General features: G+C 38.4%; 1 non-coding gene across 1 annotated transcript; it reads left to right on the top strand.

Annotated features, from left to right (window-relative positions):
- Nucleotides 1–19,444: 19,444 nt before the first annotated feature.
- LOC111819547 (U6 spliceosomal RNA) lies at nt 19,445–19,547 on the top strand. The gene has a single exon (XR_002823151.1). It is a non-coding gene; the product is annotated as a U6 spliceosomal RNA (small nuclear RNA).
- Nucleotides 19,548–19,770: the final 223 nt, after the last annotated feature.

Genomic DNA, 19,770 nt, shown 5'->3' with positions numbered 1-19,770 from the left:
GTCTCCATTAACATCACTATACAACCTATATTCGATAAGTTTACTCTGTACTTATTTCTTACAAACTCGATATTATATTGTTTGCAGGATTTAATTAATGAGTTTATTCCCTGAAAATATCATATACTTCATCTTTATGATTGCTTGTGTTGTTACCTTTTTTGGAGATATCTCTCTCTTATTATTTATTTTTCCCCGTGTATAGATATGAGTATTTATTTAATACTCTTGCCCTTCCATTTGGAGTACTGCCTTGAGTAATACTTGTAAAGCTGGTCTGTTAGTGGTAAATTCCAGAGCTTTAGTTTGTTTGGAAATGTCTTGATTTCCTCCTCATTTTTGAATGACAACTTTGCTGGGTAAAGAATTCTTGGTTGGCAATTGTTTTCATTCAGTATTTTATATATGTCACTCCATTGTCTTCTGGTCTCTAGAGTTTCTGGGGATAAAGCTGCACTAATTCTTATGAAAGACCCTTGGTATATTATATTGCGTTTTTCTCTTGCTGTTTTCGAATTCTCTCCTTGTCTTTGGTTTTCAAGGATTTTATTGGGATATGACCCAGAGTTGATCTTTTTTATGTTTCTTCTAATTGGGGTTTGTGTAGCTTCCTGTATTCGCAGCCATGGTTCTGTGTTCAGGTCTGGGAAATACTCTCTGATTACCTTTTAGAAAATTGTTTTTATGCCTTTATTGTTGTCATGGTGCTCTGGGATTCCAGTAATTCTAATGTCAGATTTCTTAATTAAATCCTATATTTCCATTTGAGTTGGTTTGCTTTTCTTTGTTCTTTTCTCTTGTTCCTCTTGAGACTTGATAATTTCAGTTATTTTGTCTTCTAGTTCATTTATTCTGTCTTCTGTCTGTTAAACTCTATTGCTGAGTCTTTTGCTTTTTCTAATTCAGTTGCTTTATTCTCCAGTTCCAGTAATTCTCCTTTTTGTTTTTCTTTTTTGATGTTTTCAATTTCCTTGTTCAGTCTCTCATTTTGTTCCTCTGTTTGTTTCCTGATCTCTACTAGTTTGTTTTCTGTGTGCTTTTTGGTTTCTCTAAACATATTTAGCACCATAGTCTGAAAATTATCAGTTCTTTCTGTTAGTCCGGCCTCCATAGGAGAAATTTCCTCTTCTTCATGTTTTGCTTTTCATCCATCCTTCTTCTCTTGTGAGTTTGTTTTACTATTTTTTGTTGAACTTGGGCCATTTTGTTATCTTTTTTTTTTTTTTTTTCTTTTTTACTATAAATTTTGTAGTCTGGTTTTTGTGGGAAAATTTTCTGATTGGGTGTTTTGGTGGCACAGTGGCCAACCATCCAGCTGCCAACTGCAAGGCTGGGGCCCACACTCACTAGTTGCTCCGTGGGAGAAAGATGCAGCAGCCCGCCTCCGCAAAGACACACAGCCCTGGGAACCCCATGGGGTCACTGTGAATCAGAATCAACTGTCAGTGGGCATGGTATCTTCTCCTGAGAACCACTAGAGGGCACTCTAATCCTTAGGGTTTTTTTTTTTGTTTTTTGTTTTGGTGCTAATTCAGGAGTTCTGGATGCTTGATCTCTGGAATTCAATACACATGTGCAGGAGGTGAAGTTTAGCTGGTCACAGATGCTGATGTAAGCAGTGGGGCTCAGCTTTCCTGTGGCAAAGGTAGGGGGCTTTCTATGAATTTCCTTCATAGACACCCCTGCACAAGATCTCCCAAGGTGTCCCACTATGGGTCCTTTTCTACTGAGTCATCTGTCGTTCTGAAGTGTTCCCCTCATCCTGCTGCTCTTGTAGTTTCTGCTGGCCCTAGTGCCCATTTGTCTCAGGCCTCAGAGAGATTCAACAGCACTCTGTCACAGTGCCATGGTCTCCCTTCACACCCTCCCAATAACTCGAACTGGGAACCGCCACAGGCAATTCGCACTACTTTAAAAATTCAGGCTAAAGCTTCCTCAGATAAGCTCCCATTCTATGTTCCTTGTTTGGTGTATTACCCATCCTTATCTTATGAAATGCGTACATTTTCCATTAATATGAATGCATTTTAAAATGTTTACACCTAATTTAAGAAATAGCAATGATTGTGAGGATGGCACAGGTCCGGGCAATGTTTCCTTCTGTTGTACATAGGGTCCTTATGAGTCAGAACCTACTTGATGGGACCTAACTATAGCAACAACAACATTATGTTTCAACTTGAGGAGATTCTGACAGTCAAGCTTTCCTCAGATTTTTAAAACAGCTTTTCTCTCATTAGGTCTTCATTTCTGTCCTTCTGCCTCTTCCCCACAAATTAAAGTAAGGAGAACTAACATTATTTATACAATTTAGGCAAGGTTGCATTTAAAGGCCCATTATGTTATTTCTCACCATGATTTGCTGTGATTCATCCCTCATTGTCGTCTATTTTATACCTCACATTCACACACATGATTAGAAGTGCTGGTACGGAAGGTCAAGCATGAAAATGATGCTGGTTTGATGATGTATTCAGCTTCATATAACCAGTATTTATATTACTCCTGACTCTACTGCTTACTGGATATAGAGCTTTTAGGAAGTCATCTTCCTTCAATTTCCTGGTGTACAAATCTGATTGGTATTATAGTTGCTAGGAAAACAGATGTTTAAATCGAAGTTGCCCTGTTAGCAACATATTGTATTTACATAGGAAAGACCTAATAACATGTTGTTAAATGTCTTCTTTGTCAAGTAAATGATACCGCCAACATTTTCCTTATTTTTGGTAATTTATTTGGCCATATTATGATCTTTGAAGGTGACTGTATACTCAGGATCAGCCACAGTGCTCAGAATTCAGGAAATATTTGTGGAATAAATGTACCGTGTTAAGTTTCTTGTTATTTATGGACCCAGCTGGTTGATTTTCCATTTTGGGGATACTCTTTCATCTTCTTCAAAATAAAGGAATCAACTAGATTATTTCAAAGATTTTTGCCAGCCCTCAGATTTTATGATCCTGTAACATACATATTTTATATTTAAGTGGCTCATAGCCAAACAAGCTAACTTGCAAAATCAGCAATATGAACCACCTGAACCATAAAGGAAAAAAAAAAAGCCACTTACTGAATTTTTAAGACACATACCTGATATGGATCTCAGGAACAGAAATGTAATAATACAATTAATTTACTACAGCTCACGTTGTAAACTAATTGTTAAATGCATATCTAATTTAATACATTAAAGGTAGTTTTGTCATTTTATTTTTGATTTATAAAAAGTACAAAGCTTTCTAACATTTATTTTTTTCCAGAAGCACACATTCCTTTGAAATCTCCTTATTCAGGAAAACACTATATATTTAAACCCATTTTTGTCCATTCAATCTGTGTACACAAAACTCACTAAAAAGAACAGATTACCTGGTGTTTTCAAGAAGAATTATACTAATTCGTGTTGTTGAAAACGTATCCTTTGAAGATATCCGAGAAATGAATTCTCGGCTCTGATCGTATTTTTGAACTAGAAAACAGGGAAGAGAGAGCACCAGCTGAGGAAGTAAAGTTTATATCATTATAACCCAGAATAGACACTTTTCTTTCAGCCTTTTTGCACATATTGCAGAAACTGAGGTATAATTTTTTTTTTTCCCTCTGACTAAGGCTTGTTAAATACAAACAATACTTAGCGTTTATATAGCACCTTATACTGAGATAGGAAAGTGCAAGAAATACTGAAAATGTCATTAATAAATTATACATAAATACAGTGAGGGTGACAAGTTTTTGTTTGGTGAGGGAGAGCGTGCAGAGAAGCGTCTAATTTCCGAGAGTTCAATATCACGTTGGAACATTTAAAAGGCCGTGGTGATAATCGTGATCAATTTGCAATGTTTTGGGATCAGTGTGTTTCTGACACTTATTTGTATGTATTTTAATGAACCCTTTTGAATGTAACTCAACTGTATATGTTACAAGAGCTGCTCTGAATTGAACTACCAAAGAAAATCAACCCATCTTCCCTTCTTATCCACTCATTTCATCTGTGCTGTCTGAAATGACACTAGTCTGTTTTACATCCCTCAGGCTATCTTTTTTGACTTGTGCCAGAGGCTGATGTCAGAGAGATTCAGTATGGTGTAAAGGTCTGGAGTGCAGGGTTTAGAGCTAAAACCTGGAATTCTATCTTGGTCCTGCTAGGTAAGATTCTGCAGAAATCTCTGAACTTTTCTCAGACTTGATTTCCTTAACTCTATAATGAAAATCCACTACCCCCCCATCTTTCAGTTTGTCTTACCATGGTGGCTTGTGTGTTGCTGTTATGCTGGAAGCTATACTATTGGTATTTCAAATGTCCATGGTGGACAGGTTTCAGTAGACCTTCCAGACTAACAGAGACTTGGAAGAAAGGCCTGGCAATCTACTTCCAAAAAACATTGAAAAGATTATGGATCACAAAAATATAATATGGTCCAACTCGCTTTAGACAAGTAATCAGAGGGATCAAACACTAGAGGAGGACATTGTTTTTGGTGAAGTAGAGGGCCAACAAGGGCAAGAGAGACCCTAGGTGAGATGGATGGCACAATAGCCACAAAGAAGCACTCAGACATGCAGCCAATTGTGAGGATGACTCAGGACCAAGCGAAGTTTTGTTCTGTTATACATAAGGTCACTATGAGTCAGAGTTGACTGGATGGCAGCTAACAACGACATAATGGGAATAATGATCTAACACAGCTGGGAGGATCAAATAACATTGTATATATAAAAGGACCTGTATACTTTAAAAAAGCATGCACAGTAAAAAGAAATTAAACACACTTTCTAACATGCACACATACACACACAATATGTCAATAACCATACTAATATATCATGCATATTATTAAATAAAAAATAATTAGGTTATTAAAAACAAGATAAAGAAGTAAAAATGAATTTTCTTCCCACACGTCAGTGAATTTTCTTGTTCCCCCACCCTGAGCTAAGCAACCCGCTTTGGAGATTGTTACTTTAAATAATTTGTAACATGCAAGGTATAATTGATGTCATCATTACTAGTTTAGCATGGCTACAGACTAAAGTGCAAACTTCAGCTGCTTTACCAACTCCTTTGGAATAAATAACTACGTCTGTTTCTTCAACCCTCTAAACAGAGTTAAAAGCACACAGTATAGTGGAATCATTAGGTTTATGTAGGAGCAGGCAAAAGGAATTCCGGGACATTCTGAGTTTTACCTCATTTGAATATTATTAGAGGTCTACAGCCCTTTTTAAAAATAATAGCTGACATTTTTACAGTACCTGACAGTCTGCAAATTGCTTTTATAAATACTAACTCATTAAATTCTCTTAATCTGCCTGTGAGTTAGCTATGAACAACATACCCATTTTATAGATAAGGAGCTGACGTTTCTTCACTTTCTGAACTAGGATCTGATTCTGATTCCCATGAAAATGGTACTTCCCATGAAAAATGGCATCTCATTGGAATACTTTTTGCCTCCATTGATCATTGATCCCAAGGATCACAATCAGAAATGATTTCTTTAAATTCCTTCCTACGGTAACAAATTAAGCGAAAAACAATATATTTCCCTTTGCAACTTCTCTACTTCCCATCCTTTCTGTATTAGATGACTGAAGCTTTGGGAGAGAGGGACTATAACTAGGGCTCCTCTTTTTGCTCTATAACTCATTAACACAGTAGCTTCCCTCTTGCATCTTAAGGCTAAGAACCTATGGTATTATTTATGTCTTCTACTGTGATTCTGATCCTTGAATTGTTTTGTTAGCTGCCGTCCAGTCGGCCTCAGACTCAGGGCAGCCCCATACACAACAGAATGAAACACTGTTACGTTCTGAGCTATCCTCCAGATCAGTTGAGAATTGGACCTTTGTGATCCACAAGGTTTTTATTGACTGATTTTCACCAGTAGATCACCAGGCCTTTCTTCCAAGTCTGTTTTAGTCTGAAAGCTCCTTGAAAACATGTTCAGCATTATAGCGACCCGCAAGGCTCCACTGATAGATGGGTGGTGGCTGTGAATGAGATGTACTAGCTGGGAATGACACCTGGGTCTCCTGCGTGGAAGGTGAGGATTCTATCACTGAATCACCACGGCCACCAATCCTTGAATAATACCCCTAAAATCGTGTGCAAAATTTCCCATGTAGGTAAATTCTTGCTCTTTTATGGGGTGAGGTTTGTATACGTTTTATCAGATTCCCGATGGCATCTATGACCCAGAAGAGGTCCTATCTTAGGTCAAAAGCTCTGTCACCAGATCACAATCAATTTAGACAGTGAAGTATAAAACATGATGCAGAACCACATAACGAGCATGGGTGGGCAAGAACATGATTTGGTAATGTTTGCACATTGCATGACATTCCATCTCTTAAAGAGCATTTGTTGACTGCAGTTGCTAAGAAAAAAATGACACATTTTCAGGTTAACCATAAACCTCCAAGCTCGTTTTATGCCCCTCGGAAACCTTCGGTGTGTCTTTGAGTAGGCAGGAGACAAAGCCTCTTTTCTCCATGTTTGAGGGTTTTGTTATTGTAACACCTATGTTCTCACCTGAGCTTTGCACACACAAAACTGCTGCCTGCTGTTCCCACCGAAACCGCGCTGACTCCTGTGAATGTCTGCAGGTCCCTTTGGTGGTGGCAGGGCTAACTTTGCAGCAGAACATTGATGCTGTCTGGCTTTTTTCAACTTTATGGTTTAGGGTATTTATAATTTTGGGGTAAGAAGATGAAACACTTAACAGACTGAAATTCAGTAAATGGCCCAGAGTGTGGCTTTTATGATTACAAGTTCAATCAACCCTTTTAAAGATTTATCTTTTCCCCCTGAACTTCACTTTGAAAGTCTATTTCAAGAGGAGGCTTCACTTCGTTTTACAATCATCACTAAAATATTTCAACACAGAGTGAAAATAACACAAAACAACAAAAAGAGAATATTAGCCATGAATTAACATAGGTTTATTACCTGTCATACATTGCATTTGAAAGAGGTGTCTCTAACGTTGGACACCTAGGCTTAACTTTGAGTTTGGAGGTTAAAAATGAGAAAGGGGTGAAGGAAATAATTTCTAGAGTAAGGCAGATAAAATGATGGCTGCTCTCTTCTGGTCTCCCCTTCTGTGAGGCTTGCTGAGGCGAAGAAGGAATCAGGTGTTAGAACAAATGAAGCTGTGAAAATGGGTCGGTATTAAGGCATGCCTAGAGTTTTGAGGGTTTCCCTTTGGGAGACCAAATTTGGAAACAGCCCTTGGGACAATGTATAGTTGGCTTCTCTGTCAGTTACTGCAAAAAAGTACAGGTCTTCAGAGGCTGGCGAGCAGAATGTGGGGCATAGCAGTGTGTCTTATGTGGGGAAATCATCAGAATTAAAGAAAGAAATGGAATCCAAATTGATGATCTGACCCTTGGGTAAAGATTAAGCTGCGGAATTAAACAAATTATGACTAGAAAGTTCAGTTGTGTGGATGGAAAGTGCAATTGTGCTTGGAAACCACAAAGACAAGCCAACATGCCTGTAATGAAGGCATTGTTTCCTTGAAAATTTGACTGTCAATTTCATTCTAGTGCATCAAATTGTGCTTGCAAAATTCCAGAGGTGTTTTTCATATGTCTTCTGCTTGTTTGCTTTTGGTAATGTGAGCGACCCCCTTCTTACCACAAACCTATGACTTTGAATGCTTAGATGTCGTTAAATTAGATTTTCTAGTTTCTGAGATTTGTCAGTGAGGTTAAGTGTGAGATGCTGCTTTAGCTTTTCTTTATTTTTAAGTAGTTGTGAGAGGATCGTTCTAATACTTTGATGCCTCATTTCCACTAGATGTCAAAATGCTATTCCAGCATACCTCTCAGATGTTGAATAAGAATCAACTATTTGCAGTTAAGTGCTTTGTGATTTAACAGGTCATAATTAGCGACTTGCCTTTCAAGAAGTGATGGCCAAAAGGCTGACAATGGGTAATGCTGGCCCTCAAAGGGTTGCCTCTTCTTATGTTGGTTAATGGCACTCCCGCACTTCCAAGGTTTGGAGGAGCAATACCAGGTATATTTGAAGATATTGTCTGGCATTTGTAGGAGACATTTGGCTTTATTTTGCATCTTAGCTTTACACGACAGATGTTAGGGGCCTGAACTTTTCTCCAGATTAACCAAAACAGTGTTATTTAGGGGCCTGGGGAGGTTGCTTTGTTTACTCTGAACCTAAAGCTAACAGGCTAGACCTGACTGTTACCCGAGGATCTCTCTCCACAGTAGGATGTGACTCTACAAACCTAAGAGCATTCGCGGTTTCAGCCTTCCTCACCTTATGCTTCTCTCCCTCCCCCTCCTTGTCTTCCTTCCTTCCTCTCTTCCTCTTCTCCCTCCCATTTCTCCTCCTTACCCGCCCCCCTCCTCCTCCTTCTCCCCTCAGTCTGTGTAAGTTGAATTGAAAAGTTAGCAGCAGTGGATTTCTCATTTGCTCTGTGCTCCTGGAAATCTGGTTGTTTTGAATTAGCCACCATCCCCCTCCCTCCAGCCCATTACAAAGAGGGGAAAGGATTGCCACCGCTCTTAATTTTGCCAGAACAGGTGAAATACATCCTGTCTTGAATAAAACTCCCCAAGCCATAACTTTTGAGGCTATTTCACATATCTCCCCCTGGCAGACGCTGTTGTGTTTTGCTACGGCAGTGCAAGAAGTTGTTATTAGAGTGTTATGGAAACCAGGTGTTAGAGCTGATTAGTCACTAATCTTCCATCTCTGGGAGCTTGGCTCCAATCTTCTCTTCATCAGAAGCATTCTGTTGCATTAATTTATTCATCCCAGCTCTAAGAACCTTGTCAAATCAACATGGTGGTCTCGGCTGGGTCCCTAATGCACTATAGCCCAGATCACAAACCTACTATATGACACATAATTCAGGATAATTGGCAGTCAGTGCTCAAACAGCCCCGTGATTAAATGGGTATGGAGATTGAAATAGCCTCTCACCTATTAGCAGGTAGTCTCGCTAGGCCAGTGCCATTGTTCAGTGGAGACAACTGCTGAGAAGGGCTGCGTTACTTTTTCAGCTTTATGAGGTTCGTGATTGATGAGGTAGCACTTCTTTTTCCTCTTAATATTTTACCTCTCAAAACACGAAATGAGCCACTTAACTTTGTATTTCCTTTTTTAGACTCCATTTCTAGTCTTCATTAGTAAATCTTAATGACTGCTAAAATTATAGGAAACCCTTCGCTTGGTATAAAGGGAAAAAGATTTTTTTTTTCTTTCTTTTTCTTTTTATGCTGCTTTGGCAAACAGCTCAGTTTTAACAACTAACTGTTTGTAAGGCCCCAAAGGAAAGAGTTTGACAAGGTTTTTAATTTTTGACACGTGAGGTGGCCAGTTCTATATGCTTTGAAACAAATGTTTCTGATGAAAACAATTCATCAGAAAATCTTCAGGTGGTAGTGAAAGCTGAATTTACACTCTCTGTGAACATGTATGTGTGGTTTTCAAAATTTTACAAGCAACATAGTTTTTGGAAATTTGGAAAATAGAGACAAATAAGATGATAAAAATCATCCGTGATATCACACTACACGGGGAAAAATTATTTGGGATGTTTTCTTCTGGCTCTTTTTAATATGCAGTAAACCCTTAGCATTATGGATTAAATCAACTGTGCGTGACCCAAAGACCCATGTCATTTTTGTTGTGGGGAGGTTTATTTATTTGCTTTTTAATTTCAACACTTTATTTGTGTTACTTTCTATTCATTTGCATGTATGAAGTAAATCACATCTATAAAAAGAGTCTCTGTTTGAATTGTTCTCCACCTCCACCCCAGGAAAATGACCACAGAAAGAAAACCACTTGCTATAGCTTGATATGGAAGTGACAATACAATAAAGGAAGCCAAAAGTATAAATAAATAAACCACTTTATTTTAGCAAGATACCTGCTTTATTTAAAAAAAAAAAAAAAAACAGCATAGTTTACAGATTCACTTATGGTCTGAAGGAGACTAGAAAATTTCCATTTATATTTACTACATCGTGTGGGAGAAAATTATCCACAATTGTAATATTTGTAAATTTAGTTTTCAAGTCACAGGATCCAACTGGGGCATTCAGTTTATTATTTTAGAGTTTGTAGCATTTTTAAAAACAATATTATAATTTGCACACTTGCAAATGATAAAACCTTAGATAATATAATGATTAATGGATGAATAGTATTCCATCATATGTAAATACCAAAATACAAATACCTAGTACCCTGTTTGGGGGCATAAAAAATATTCCACTGTTAAAAGCAATAGCATGGTAGGTACCTTGAAATATAATTTGTCATTAATATTTTAAGTATTTGCTTAGGATAAATTTCTTTGATTTAGAATTTGGTAAGACATAATACTCTTATGGCAATAAAAAATTTAAAGGACATTATTGGAAATGAACTCAGAGAACTCCCAATATGCCACCCTTACCTCAAACTCTATCCAAATTCTTCAAGGCAGGTGGGCTTTGGATGTCTTGCGTTTGTATAATGGCATGTCTTTGCTTCATTCATTTTTGGCTACTTGAACTGGAATATCCCCATTAAACAATCATGCCCCAGACCTTGGAGTTGGAGGGTTACAGCCCTGCATAAACAAGTATATAAGTAGTAAATGAGAATAATGGTGGTTTCCCCAATCTGATGCATATATTTTCTAATTTAGTGGTTTTTTAAATTGTGCTTTAGATGAAGGTTTACAGAGCAAGTTAGTTTCTCATTAAACAATATACATACCGTTTTGTGACATCAGTTGCCAACCTCACGACATGTCAATACTCTCCGCTTTTCGACCTTGGGTTCCCTATTACCAGCTTTTCTGTCCCCTCCTGCCTTCTTATTTTTGCCCCTGGGCTGGTGTGCCCATTAAGTCTCATTTTGTTTTGTGAGCCTGTCTAATCTTTGGCTGAAGGGTGAACCTCAGGAGTGACTTCAGTATTACGTTAAAAGGATGTCCAGGGGCCATACTCTCGGGATTTCTCCAGTCTCTGTCAGACCAGTAAGTCTGGTCTTTTTTTGTGAGTTAGGATTTTGTTCTATATTTTTCTCCACCTCTGTCCAGAACCTTCTATCATGATCTCCATCTGAGCAGTCAGTGGTGTTAGCTGCGTACCATCTAGTTGTGCTGGACTCAGCCTGGTGGAGGCTGTGGTAGTTGTGGTCCATCAGTCCTTTGGACTAATCTTTCCCTTGTGTCTTTGATTTTCTTCTCCAATTTAGTGTTTTTAGTTCAAACCCACCAGTGGCTCCATGGGAGAGGAGATTTGGTGATCTTCTTCCCTAAAGATTACAGTCCAGGAAACCCTGTGGGGCAGTTCTACTTTGTCCTATAGGGTTGCTGTCAGTTGTAGTTGACTCAATAGCATCTAACAACACAAGAACAATGTATTGCTTGGGAATACCAAGGATGAGAAAATGCTTTTCAGAACAGGACCAGGGTTGTTCTGGAAGGGATGGCTCTTGTTAATGTTCTCTCCACCTTTCCAACAAACTCCCCTCTCCTCTCCCCGTGCCTCATGTAGATATGAGTGATTATAAAGGTATAGAGAGAGAGGGTGAGATTGGTGGGAGGAAAATTGCAAAGTTCTTTTACGTTCGGAGCTTTTAAGATCTTTGTGAAAGTCTTTGTGATTGAGTCAGGTGGGAATCTGTATTCTGCCTGACTCCAACAGCATCATGTTAAGACATGTGAAAAACAGAATCCCCAACGGTTTAGCCAGGTAGTTTCTTCATATTTTTATTTTCTAATAGTTTACTCCAGGTTTCTAAGGACCATGCCATCAGGAGAAGAAAGAACAAGGTAGCCTTAATAAAATTTCTAGGTCAAAAGCTATAAATATTGTTAAGGCTCACTGGTTTTCTCAAAAGGTCATTTTTTTTTTTTTTAAACCACTCTCAACATCAGTGTTCAAGAGGGTGCATTTTAACAACTCTGGATATGCTCATTGTTTGAAAATTGCTAATTCGGCAGGTGGACATTAGTATCTCCATTGTATTACTATTAGAAGCCTGAATATTTTTGTATGTGTTTATTAACCAAGGAAATGCTCAGTGGTTAAACACTCGGCTGCTAGCTGAAAGGTTGGCGATTTGAACCTACCAGCCCCTTCAGGGGATACAGATGCTGTAATATACTTCTATGAAGTTCTACTTTATCCTATAGGGTCCCTACGAGTCGGAATCAACTTGGAGGCAACGGGTTTTATTAACCACTTGTGAAGTATCTGTCTGCAATGCTTCAATTTTTTATTTGTGTGTAGATTTGCTGATACTGCCTGTGTGTGTGTTAAATCTATTCCTGATTAATTTTTTGTTTGTTTTGGGTTTGTTACACATTAGTCCTTTGGTAAATGGTTCTGTACAATTGATTTATCCTTTGGAAGAAAGAAACTTAGATACACACTTACCAGGAAAAGAACTAGAACAATTTTTAAAAATTAATGGAAAAATATTAAACTATAACATCCAGGAACAAAAACATGTAGTTCTGATTTCAGAATCAGGAAATATTTCCTAAGCATATTAACAACGTACCACAAAGAGAAAAAAAATCTAATAGGTTAAAAATATAGCTAGAAATTGTATGTATATGTTAGTTTATTAATAGCATTGATGGACTGATTGATTGAAAACACTATTTCTGATCATTCCTGGACTGCTTTGTTTAGTATTCCATTTCTGTCATGTGAACAGCCATATTATACTTGGAGTAGGCAGAATTCTAAGATAGCCTTCAAGATTTCCACTCTCTTGTGTACATACCCTGAATTATCTGCTCCCTTTAAATGTGAGCAGAAGCTGTGAATATGAGGGATTTCACTCACATGCTTAGGTTATAGTCTATGGTAAAGGTGAAGGAATATTCAGATGTAATTAAAGTCCCTAATCTGTTGATTTAAATTACTCAAAAGGGAGACTATCCAGGTGGGCCTGACCTAATCAGGTGATCCTTTTATTAAAAGAGGGTCCCGAGATCAGAGAGATTCTCATGCTGGCCTTACAGAAACACATTTTTATTTGTGAAGAAGGACAAGTATCCGGAAACTGCTTGTGGCCTCAGAGTTGAGCGCCTCAGTCCTACAACTGCAAAGAACTGAATTCTGCCAATAATCAGTGAGTTTGGAGAGGACGCCAAGCCTCAGATTAGATTGCAGCCCCAGCCAACACTTTTATTGCAACATTTGGGACCCTGAATAGAGGACTCAGTTAAGTAAGGCCACACTCCTGTTCCACAGAAACTGTGAAACAATAAATCTGTTGTTTTAAGCCTCTAAATTTGTGGGAATAGAATAGAAAACTAATACACTTGTCATTCACAAAACTCCCATGAGCAATCTCCTGATAGAAAATTAAATTCAAATACCTGGAGCCAATTTACAAGACTTCTTTGCCTAATTCAGTGTTTTGAGTAACTAGAAACAGAAGGATCAAAGACCAATCACAGAAAGGTAGAAGAACAATGAAAGGAATCTTTGTATTCAAATAGAATTCTTGTGTCAGTATTTTTGTTTCAATAGCAGCTAAGATGTTAGGGTAAGGTTTTAGTAAGCTTTATGAGCACATTATACTAATTTTATTGACATCCTTCCTTCAAAGAAAAACATGCATATTAATAAGAAGATAAAATTAGCATACTGCGGATATGGAAAGGGGTGTGGTTAAGGCCGATACAGGATAGGTGTGGACGCAAAGAAGATACGGTGTCTTTGCACACGACTGTTGTTGCTAGTTACCATCAAGTTGGCTCCTACTCATGGAGGCTTATGTATAACAGAAGGAAAGATTGCCTGGTCCTACACCATCTTCGTGATTGTTGGCATGTTTGAGTTCATTGTTGCAAGACTGTTTATAAAAGAAGTGCCATGGGATAATCAATTTATCTCACCAACTTGAAAACGTCCTCCCAGTGGGATTAGATAGGGAATTTCTGTAAGTGTGCTTGTAACACATAAGAAAGTAGATGAGACCCAAAACGTGAAAAATTTTCTTACCTCTAAATACTGTAATCCCAATTCTTCTATACAAAAACTACATGATGGTGTGGCAAAGAGAATGAGTGTAATCTCGACACACGCACGTGTTACTAGATCCATTGACAACTTCCATACTTCCATTGCTTCAGAGCATTGAAAGGAATAATTTCATTCTCAAGGAAGTTCTTTCGTAGCTCTCAGTCCTAAAGTTGGACACTTGAAAATATAGATCATTGGGGTCTAACCTACGTATAGCAAAGCTCAAGCTCACTGCTCCCCCTCCTTCCTCTCATACTAGTGCCGTCAGCACTGGACAACTCCGATGCTTTTTTGCTGCATCCAGATTGCAAAATAGGAATCTTTTTCTATACAGTGATCCAGATAGCTATTACCAATGGATTGGTGTTGGTAAAATACATGATTTTTTTTTTTTCTACTCTCTTATCTCAACTTACTCTACATAGGATGAAACTGAAGTTTAGAAAAACAAGGAAATTCCCCAAGTTCCCAAAACTAACCATTAGCGGAGCAAGGAGTAGCTACCGATTTTCCAATTTCTAGCACAGCATAGACTCTAAGAACCAATCAGATGAAAGATACTATGCCTTTCATCATATCACTGAGATGCAATAAGGAGGATTGAACCCAATTGTCTCCTGTTGTTTTTGACCATTTCTAGTATGGGTGGGAAATCTCAGTGCATGACCCCTTTGTTGAAATGTAATGGGGAAAATGACTTCTGACTCTTTAGTTTATATAACTATGGAGCTTGATTAATGAAGACCACAACCCATCTGCCAGTTTGTTGTACTGTGGTGGTTTTGCATGTTGCTGTAATGCTGGAAGCTATGCCACTGGTATTTCCAAATACCAGCAGGGTCACCCATGCTGGACAGGTTTCAGCAGAGCTTCCAGATTAAGATAGACTAGGAAGAAAGGCCTGGGAACCTAATTCCAAGAATTAGCCAGTGAAAACCCTATGAATCACAACAGAATATTGTTTGAGTCCATTGCTTTGGACACACCATCAGGAGGGATCAATCATTGGAGGAGGACATCATATTTGGTGAAGTACAGGTCAAGCAAGGGCATGGGAGACCCTTGGTGAGATAAACTGGCACAATAGCTGGAACAATGAACTCAAATATGCCAGCAATTATGAGGATGATGCAGGACTAGACATCATTTCATTCTGTTGTACCTAAGGTTGCCATGAGTCAGAGTCAACTCTATGGCAGGTATCTATCTATCTGTCTATCTGTCTGTCTTTCTATCTATTAATGAAGAAGATGGATGATAACATTACTTGTAGCTGTCTGACACTGTGGGGGATTGAGGAAAGAAAGGAAAAAATATTATAGGACATAAATATCTGCAATGACTATGCGGAGTTGAGCAGCAAAGGAGTCTCACGGTGTATATGGTATCTGTTTCCCCCTTTCGGCAAGAGTTTGGGGTCAGTAATAGAAAACACCTACATTTGAATCTGTGCTTCTACTGCAGTATAGAAACACAAACCGAACACTTTTTTCTCAGAGGGGAAGATCCTGCTGTTGGAGAGAGGGAGTGTGGAAAACATCTAATATATCTTGTTCACAAAAAGTGTCATTTTAGTGTCAGTTCCTATTTCTTTTAAATCCATTAAGAGTCATACGCTGCAGTTTCTAGTCAGGAAAGACAGACATCATCATACACATTAGTTCCTAACACCTTGGGGTACATTTTCAGCATTGCGCCTCTGGGAAATCACTGTAGGTATGCAATTCCTACGACTGTTAAATGGAAGTGTGAAGCCGATTCCCCATACACACCAAGGAAACTTAGTCGGAAGGTATCTTCGTTTTCTTAAGCGTTTCAGCTCACTTTAAGTGGAGCCTGTGAATTCTTTCCTTTGTACACAGCCTGGGGAATCTCTCTACCTTACAGCTTATGTCAGATGGAAGGTGGGAAAAAAATTCTTCTCAACATATAGAAATGTCTTCTCTATTTTCACGTACAAATTTCAACAATGTCAGAGTCAAAGACCCCTGAGAGAGATATAGCTATTTGTGTGCTCGTGTAGTTTTATGTAACTTTTAAAGTTCATGTTATCATTTGAGCCTTTTAATATTTTTATTGGAGGTGATATATGAGGTCTATAAAAGTTATTTTTATCTTGTCAGTCAACTTTTGATGACAACAGTGAAAATGAAGATGTCTGTGATCATGATGATAATAACTACCTGTTTAACCTGTTTGTTGAGTGCTTACGACGTTCAAAGTACTCTTCAAGGAGTATCATGATGATGTTTATTTAGAGCTTATTTGACCGAAACTGCCATGTGCTTTACAGGCATCATCCTTTGATTGTCCCAGCAATTGTTTTTTTTTTTTTTTCTTTTCTTTTGATGAGGAAACTGAGACTCTCAAAGAAAGGTAAGGCGCTTTGCCCAGGATTATCGGCAAAGCCAGAAGCTAGCTGCAGGTTTATCTCGTTTCAAGCCCAGGTTCTTTGCGTGACACCTCCAGATAAGATTAAATCACTGTTAGAGATGCCTGACCATTTTCGTGTCAAGTGAGAAGGTTATACAAAGTGTTGCCCACACTGGCAATGAGACCGTAACAGCCCCCACCCCCACTTTGCTGAAGTTGGGCACAAGACGCCAGTATCATGGGAAAAGCCACTTCCCTGGTGCTCTTTCAACTCCTTATACACAAGTGATACATTAGAAAATATATTAGACTCATTTGATTCACAACCATCCAACTCATCATAACTAATGGAAGATGACACATGAAGCAAAATGCCTTCCTTCTTCCCGAAGTCTGAATTTCCTCTAGTTCTACATGACCCACTTTAGGCGAGATTTCCACTGATGAACACATAAGCTAGTTTCTGATTTCTGAATGTACATTAAAGCTCATCTAATGCAAAATTAACCTATCTTTATTACTGGAACTGTAGACTATTAAGGTAGCATGCAGAGTTACAGAGTTATAAATTTGGAAGAGATTTCCGTATGAGGCACCTGTAACTTTATGAATGCTGTTCCCCTTTTTCTGAAATTGGGTTTTGAATCAAGGATTCATGAAGGGGAGAAAGAATAGGGAGGTGGGACAGGGAGCAGCTCCAGATGGTCACAAACTCTAACTTTTGGTCTCTGGACAAACCCAATTTAGGAGAAATCATTATCCCTGCGAGGTAGTGACATTTGCAACACAAAGTGTAAAAACAGTAAGTGCTCCATAAATGTTAGCTCTGATAAGCACTTCACTTGCCATTTCTTATTAATCCTCACAAAACTCCTGAAAGATGAATGCTAATCCCATTTCTGGTTATTAAGTCTTTGGTTATAAACTATACAGCTATTTACTTACAGAGCAAGGAGTGAAGTCTGTTAGTTCTCAAAGCCCAGGTTCTTTATTACCATACTATATTGCAATCACCTGTTTCCTAAAGGCTCTAACTGTTGTTGCGAATACTGGCTAGCCCATGTGGATATGTGATATGTTTATGCTAATCCTGGTGGTGCTGTGGTTAAGAGCTCAGCTGCTAACCAAAAGGTCAGCAGCTCAAATCCACTAGCCGCTCCTTGCAAACCCTATGGGACAGTTCTACTCTCTCCTGTAGGATGGCTATGAGTTGGAATTGAGTCCACGGCAATGAGTTTGTTTTGTTTTGTTTTGTTTTTATGCTAATCCATGGAATGATAAAAATAGAATAAACACCAAGGGTAGTTGGCGGGATGTATGGGGGAAGTCAATAAAGACAATCTCATTGACAAAAAGGCCCCCTACCACAGAAGAGCTCTGTAATCTTGGTTCCTGGAATTGATTTATTAGCCAAGTCCTTGTGCTAACATTTGCATTCTAAGGGGGTGGGGAGGGCTTTTCATGTCTTATCTAGAAGTGGTGACAAATTAAGCCATTATCAGTCATTAATAGCTTAAATTAATGTGTCCAATTAGTACTCAGTCACCTACAAGAGACCTTAAGTAACTGGGCTTTCAGACAGAAAAAGTGGAAGCTTTTATTGAGCACCTATTATGAGACAGGAATAAAGTTAGATCAAGGTCAGCAAATTTGTCTGTAAAGGGTCAAACATCTTAGCTTTGCGGGTAATAGGGCCCCTGTTGCAGCTACTCAACTTGTCCTTTGTATTGAGCAAGCAGCCATATACACTATGTAAATGAATGAACCTGAATGATTTCCAAAAACAGTTTATTTACAATATCAGGCTGCAGGTCTGTTTTTGATACGTGTTAGCTGTTTTGTTAATATTGTTATCATTTTGAAAAAGAAATTATATTTTAGTATTAAAATATAAGAAAAATCACCTCAGAAAAAGGACAGTCTTTTAAATTGAATAAATTTAAATTCATAAAAGATTGTATTTTCTTATTGGTCTTAGTTTTCCACAATTTGACCTGCAGACCTCTGTTTTGACACCCTTTTTTAAAATTATTTTTAAGATTTTTATCGTAAAAACATTTCAATATATACACGTGATAGTTAAGATTGTGTGTCAACTTGGCTGGACCATGATTCTCAGTGTTTACACCTGATCACTCCCATGATGGAATCTGCTGTGAGTAGCCAGTCTGTTGAAAGGGAGTTTCCTTGGGATTGTGGCCTGCATCCAAATATAAGCAGACGTTATGGCTTTTTGCTCACTCCCGATCCTGTGGCTGCCTCCTGTTCATCTGACCTCCAGTTCTTGGGATTTGAGCTATCAGCTTATCTACCAATCCTGGGATTCCTCAACCTTCACAGCCTGTGAGTGAGAGCCCTACTCTCTGACCCAGAGCCCTACTCTGGGTTTGCCAGCCCCTGCAGCTACATGAATCGAGAGAAGCCTCTATCCTGATCCACGGACTTGGGACGTTCCAGCCTCTACAATTGCGTGTGCCATTTCCTTGATATAAATCTCTTTATATATATATACATATTTACACACTTTACTGGTTTTGCTTCTCTAGAGAACCCAGCCTAAGACAACATAATAAACAGAATAGGATAATGAACTCCTATATGCCAATCAGTCCCTGGGTGGTACAAACAGTTAACATACTAGGCTGATAACCAAACGGTTGGAGGTTCCATTCTACCCAGCTCTCTCGGAAGAAAGACCTGGTGATCACTTTCAAAAGATCACAGCCATACTCGCTTTGACAGCACATACAGGTAGTCCCCAACTTACAATGGGGTTCCGTTCCAACGACTCCATCGTGAGTTTGTTGTGACATAGGCTGAATACCTCTTCTTTTAAATTTTCGTTATTATTAACAGTATCTTTATAAATCTGATCGTTATTTGTCTGTGGGGGTTGGAAACACTACATATAAACATCTGTGAGTGAACATCTGAGTAGATGACATCAGCAAATTACATGCTGCAACATTGTATGTACTATGCATTACTAACAATAAAATGTACAAAAAAAAAGTTAATCGTAAGTGTGGTTCATCGTAACTCAAATACATCTTAAGTCAGGGACTACCTATACTAAAATTGGAACAATACAGAGAAAATTAGCATGGCCCCTGAGCAAGGATAACATCCAAATTCGTGAAGCATTCCATACTTTTCTGTCAATAATTTGTACACCTGTAAAAATTTGAATTGGCAAAAGTTGTGTGATAGCTACATTTACAACAATAAAAAAAAAAAGAGTAGCTGCTGAGGCTGTTTATGTACAACCAAACGCCTCATGGGATTTGGTTCCTTGGTTTGGAGGTTTTAGGATCATGGTTTCATGGGCCATCCCAGTTAATTGATCTAATAACATGTTCAGTGCTTCTGTTCTACCTC

This window comes from Trichechus manatus, unplaced genomic scaffold, assembly GCF_000243295.1.
Source record: "Trichechus manatus latirostris isolate Lorelei unplaced genomic scaffold, TriManLat1.0 scaffold00011, whole genome shotgun sequence".
In the NCBI taxonomy this organism is placed as follows: Eukaryota; Metazoa; Chordata; class Mammalia; order Sirenia; family Trichechidae; genus Trichechus; species Trichechus manatus.
Note: the sequence above shows the minus strand (reverse complement) of the source record. Positions and strands in the feature narration are given on the sequence as shown.